The sequence below is a fragment of the Schistocerca americana genome, chromosome 1, assembly GCF_021461395.2.
Source record: "Schistocerca americana isolate TAMUIC-IGC-003095 chromosome 1, iqSchAmer2.1, whole genome shotgun sequence".
In the NCBI taxonomy this organism is placed as follows: domain Eukaryota; kingdom Metazoa; phylum Arthropoda; class Insecta; order Orthoptera; family Acrididae; genus Schistocerca; species Schistocerca americana.
This window is the reverse complement of record NC_060119.1, coordinates 153,042,854-153,049,384: the sequence shown is the minus strand read 5'-3', so window position 1 is coordinate 153,049,384 and position 6,531 is coordinate 153,042,854.

Below are 6,531 nucleotides of genomic sequence, written 5' to 3'. Positions count from 1 at the left end.
TGAACTTTCGAATATCCTGGAGTTTTATAGGGAATGAAATGCCTTGAAAATTATAATGCCCATTGAGATGAAATGTTTTATATTTTTTCGGGTCACATCCATTTTTACGGATATCTGTGTTCCAAGTCAGAAGTGACAATATGAAGTAATAATTATCCATAAGATTATTGACATTAATGATGCAGTTTTACAGTATATCTTATGGTAGATGAATGAAACTGGACCCCCTATTAAGTGGGTTGTGACCATGTGAACATAAATCAAGAGACAGTACATGACAGTGCCTTACCAGATTCCATTTATGCATCTTGGGAAACTGACCCAGTATGACAAAAGCTGCTAACCACTACGCATCAACTTGCTCAGTGATACCACACGAAAAGCCTCCAAGGCTGGGACAGTGCTCTTCTCCTCAATATCGCTGTCCTCTATCCAGGGGTGCACCATTTCACAGCAGAGAACTGCTTTGCATATAATGGTGGGATACAGTGTATTGTTGCGGTACCCAGGGAGCTCCTTTTCCAGAACTGCTGGATAAGCATTAAGGAAAGGATCTCAGAATTTCACATTTACATTATCAATTGGGGGAATTGTGATCCCATACCCAAATGTGCCAGCAATCACTAAGTAGTGCAGTTTGGTGCCAAGTCTCACTTCGTGATCAGTAATAGTGCAGGACTGAGAGTAGGGGGTACTGCTGTTACTAGACCCACTATGATATCTTGCTGATCTTCAATCTCTGGTGATACAAGATGGGCCAGGGAATGGAAATGCTTAATACATTACAGCAAATAAGCCTAAGTCATGATGCCATGTCACAGACCAGCCTGAGATATTCATGGTCTGGACTGATTTCAATTCACCTGGCTGCTGCTTCTGCTTTGTAACCAGCTGTGGGTACATTATCAGAGATAATTATAGGCCCAACTGCTGCTGCTCCTGCACAGCATGGATGACTGAGCATCCTGGTGCACGGGTTTCTATGGGCACATCATTCACAGACCAGGCTCCATCACTACCATGGGTGGCTGTGGAATGGACTGTATCACTGTCATGGGTGGCGGATAGGGTTACTGGAACATCCACACAGATGCTACGTTGGGCTGCTGGTGCATGTCCAGCCATGGCTGCACCATTGTTGGTGGGCCAGCTGGTTCTGCTGCCAGTGCAAGACTGCCTTCCACTATCTCTTCCATATCACCCTCACAGACAGAAGGAGAAAAAGATATTAAGCAACATGGCTAATTTTAAAAAAATGTGAAGATATGTGTGGGTGTCTATAGTATTTCTACCAATGTTAAAATCCACTGTCTCCAAATCGGTCAAAGGAGTCCTATTGGTCGCAATCTCCATGAATAGTCAGCCCAGCTTGACCTTTGTATCAACTGTATATAGAAACTAACAAGAACACGTCATGTTAGTAATCCATGCATGCAACTGTGTGTACTGGGTGTATTGTCCGAAGAAGAGCAGTACTACTACCACTCACTCATTTCCTGCTCGATTACTGGCGTCATGACCTATGAACTAATGCTGGTGAAAGGACTCATAGGTTGTGCCAGCACATTCCCTCATAATTCACCAGTAATATTAAGTGCACCTACAAGAAAATAAGAACATATAATGTCAGTAAATCAAGTATGCAGCAGTGTGTGTGTTGGGCGAAGGTAGTGTTAGAAAAAGGATACAAAGAATTACTACTTATGTATGCACTCCTTCACAATTGACATCAACCGCCCATGATCTTTCTGTAGAAAACGGTGTTGGCTCTACCACTATGGGGTGTTCTGCATATCATCATCATTATCAATAATGATAATGGGAGACTGTGACAGTGTCGAGTGGATTATTATTGGGTTCAGCTGCCACACTAGATTCATTCCCTTTGCCTCACGATCACTGAAGAATTCTGAAACAGAGAGAACCAAAATAGAAAATGTTAACTGACTGCAATGTTAATCACACATGTAGAGATGGAGGGAGATTGAGAGAAACTGGTACTCACTTTCACATGAATTGGGATTTATGCAGCCATCTTGCTCTGAAAGCTAAGCTGTTTGAGTGCACTCTTGCTAACAGGGTTGATGGTATGCTTGCATGATGCAAGAAGATGAAGAAGAAATTAGTCATCTGACTGCAAGTAACAAAAAAGAAAACATGTACACACAAATACAGAAAAAAATCAGTAACAGAAACATATCTCTATCACCAGAGGTGAGCCTGGGCCGCTTATTAGCGACCCCATTGTCTTCAGCAACAAGCAGCAACATGGTGCTTCATAGCACTGACGGTGGTCTAGGCATGAAGAAAGAACAGAGGTAATAGAACTGGGAATGAAAGGGATGTTGGGATGGTTACTAATGAACTATTGACATGCGCTGGCCAGGCTTCTCAACAGATCACATTAAGGAATGCTGGGATAAGTAATGAGAAGCACCAAAGTGTTGCTTTGCCATGTCTGCTCACTATAGGAAGCGACGTCTGTCAGGGATCAGACTCGAATGACAAGCGCCCATATTATAAGAGAGAGCTGCTTATTTTAGCCTATACGAAACGAACACATATTGCTACTGTTGCCGTTTGGTGTAATGGTGCTATGCAGTGTTATAAATGGTTTAGGTGAAGAAACAATTATTGACAATGTTGTCAGTACTTGTGCAGTGTTATTGAATATCTTTAAACACAAATTATCCACACTTACTGTATAAGCCCTGCACATCGGCAGTGATATTCACAGTTTGAAATGCGATTGTGTAGTGCTTCTGGTCTGAAACTGCACCACAAAATTTATTCTGTTTGCTGCTCAGTTCCTGTGAGACACAAGTAATTGATAATACGATCATCCAACAATAACACCTACGCCACCGGGTTTGGCGGTATTTGGCCCAATCATTGAAATTCAAAGAGGATTGCTATATGGATTGCAGTAATACTTTCGTTTTGCTCTGAATAATCAATCACAACGACACATGCCAATTCTTTCAACTTCTGTAAACTGTAAATTCATCACCATCACAGTGGGAACACTGAAATCTTGAGCACATATCGAACAGCAGACTGATATCCTCACTGTTATAGACAAGTTGGAGATTATAGTATTGGTAATATCCTGAATTCAAGTACACTTTGGCAGTTGTTAGGCTACAGCTGTCGAATAACAAATCCTTATTTGCGTTGCCTCAAGTGTTTTTCAACAGCCCCAGAATCATGAATCAAAGCATTGCTAGTTGAATAGATATATTTATGACTTAGGTATATCTTGAAGTCGTCGTTGAGCTGGATACTCATGACCTTCATGAATGGAAACTAATTGGCAATTGAAATCTAGACTTCGGCACACACACAATCTCAGACAGGACTCATCTGATACAGAATTATGAGGTAGTTACCACACTAATTTATCTAAAACAGCTTTATTTTCTGCTTCTAGTCCTCCTCGAATGTACACATTATTGTTTGCTACACTCTAAAAGAGAATCAGCTCCTGCTCAGCAATCATAATGGTCCACTTACCGTCCTCAAAGAATCCCACAAGCATTTTGGAGGAACACACATGCTAAAATGATTATTTATGCTGAGTTTTTTTAGAACATTGAGGTTCAAGTTTGATATGGATACTTAAGTTTTGACTGTTGATGTGATTCCAGTATTTCTTGTTCAGTCGACTTCGACACTATTCAGTTCATATTATGCCTGTTGAGAAAGGAACAAGAATGTGTCACACATAGGTCACAATGTTTCTCCTACAACATATCCGTCATTCTTTGTAAATGTGTCTTACAGGTGTAGAAAACTGCAGCTGAATCAGTATTCGTATCTCACCATTATTACTGTAGCGAAGGAAAGGGTTTGGGATGCATTCCTGATGAGTGCTCCATATATCATATTGAACTGGTGTTGTGTGGTTTCAGTTCTACGGATTTGAGAAACTCGTAATTCCGACATGTTATCACCTTGTCTTTCCACTGCAGATCTGTGTACTGAATGGTGTGCGCACTTTTTTTTTACTTTATTCTCACATTGCTGTTACAAATTAAGACATAGAATGATTTTTCCTCCTCAAAAGTCAACCAGTTTCCCTACTTGGTCAAAAATACTCAACACAAGGTGATTTAATGTGTGAACAGTCCCTGGGAGGTATGTTTCCCGTAATTACCCCCCCCCCTCCCACCATCTTGGATTATGTCATGGAAGGGATGACGGCGCTCTGTGGAGGTGTTACTATGTACTACACCTTATGGTGAACTCACTGTATGCCACCATCTTGGATTACGGTACTTGTGTCATCACCTGCCATCATGGCTGCCATCTTGGATTATGTCATAGAACGGATGACAGTGCCTTCTGGTGGTGGCACTGTGTACTAGGTCAGTTGGGCTCTCGGCCTCATGGCGAACACACTGGATGGCTGTAGTGGCTCAAATTATTTAAACATAGACTGGTGCATGATTTTGACAGTTGATGATTAGCAAACATGTTTGCAAAGTCTCTTAGTCGTTTGCATGTCTTTAGGCTGTGTGGTGTGACCTGAAGCATGTCAGAGCATGTGTTTGGTATCACTGTGATAAATACAGTCCATCCCTAAATAAACAAAGTACATTACTTCCTCTGTCCAGCAGCCCAGCACTGGTCAAGTCCTTTTCCCACTAGTCTCTAGGAGGAGGTGGTGTTTGGGTGACTTAGGTTAGTGGGGGATGCCCAAGTGACCTTTTTTCCCACCGTTTAGTTAATCTAGGTGTGTTGCATTGTCCTGTTGGAATTTAAACTTCCCGCCTTTTTCTGTGGGAGGGGGTTAGGTTAGTGAAAGTAGCCCAATTGAACTTCCTCCTGCCAAAACCCGCCATCTTGAATGACGTCATGGTCGGCATCATGGATGGCGAATGCACTGTTGCCAAGTCTACATGCCGCTATTTTGGATGACATCATCGCCGCCATCTTGGATACATCTGGCAATAATGGAATGTCGGGTAGTACGAATGCAGCGCCTCTACTTGTGGTAAGGCAAGGGGTAAAGTAAAACAAACAGAACCATCTGGTGGAATGACGAAGTTAAGGAAGCTATCAAAGAATGTAACTCCGCAAAGCAAACAAACGCTAAACATTGTGATGAAATAAGTAGATACTTTGAAACGGGCGTCCAGAAACAAGAACCTTAGGGATAAAAACGTTGTGAAAGAAAAGAAAGAGAGACACTGGGAAATATTCACCCAAGAGGAGGCAACAATGAAAACAAGGAAATTCATTTTATATGAATTGGTAGAAAGCAAAAGATCAAACAAGATAGGCACTAAAGCGATGGAAAGAGAAATCAAGCGAAGCCATTTCCACTGGTATTGTCTCTGAAAAGTTGAAATTTCGCCAATTTTGCGCACATTTTGTTTCCAGGCTGCTTACTGAGAAACGCAAAATGGAAAGAGTGGCTTTTGGTCTTGATTTTTTGACTGATGTCGTAAGGAAAGTGATCAGGTTTTAGAGAACGCTGTCGCTGTCAGTCTATGGAATGGCGCCACACGAGGTCACCAATCAAAGACAAGGCCAAGCAGAGAACCTCAACATGAAGGTAACGGCAATCACGTCTTATGATTGACACTGAGTCTTATTAGTCAAGTTTCTGCAGCAAGGGAGAAGAATAAACGCAGCTGATTACTGTGCTACCCTGGCTAGACTTCGACATGCAATACAGAATAAGCAACGTTGTGTTCTGACGTCTGGGGTTTTGTGGTTGCATGGTATCGCCAGACCTTATTCTGCGATTCACACGTGAAATCTCATCGGACCTTTTGGACGGGAAGAATCGTGCACCCACCATACAGTCCAGACATGGCGCGGAATGATTTTCAATTGTTCTGCTACCTGAAGGAGTTTCTCGGCGGAAAGCGCTTCGCAACAGATGACGAGCTGAGAGGAATACTTAAAAACTACTTATCCTCACGGGTTGCAAACGTATTTGACTTAAGGATACAAAAACTTGTAGACCATCGTGACAAATGTTTAAACAAGCATGGAAACTATGTAGAAAAACAGAGAAACATGAAAGGAATTAAATAAAAAAGTGTCTCGGAAGATCGGTAGTGATTTGTTTTATAAGAAATCGGGACTTATTTCCCACATACACCCCGTGTATAGACATGTACAGTTAAGTTTTTAAAGAAGTATATATACTGAGCCCAGCTACATGTGTACCAGTAAACTTGAAACCACAGATTAGAGCGATCTAGTCATCACCTTTAACAGCTACGATTGCCAGAGAACATAGTGAATTCACAGTTTTCCAAACACCGTTAAAATATAAAAAGAATAGTGACTTTCCCAAGACGAAAATGGCATAATCACGTTTGGCACGTTGGTTTTGTACAATAAGCACAAAGAAATCAACATAACTAATTTGTGCTACGTACCGATATCACTTTTTTTGGTATGTGGAGATTATCGCATATGCGGATGACTTAGTTGTGATGGCAGATTCGATTGAAAGTTTGCAAAGTAGTATTTCAGAGCTAGATCAGAAATGTAAGGACTATGGTGTGAAGA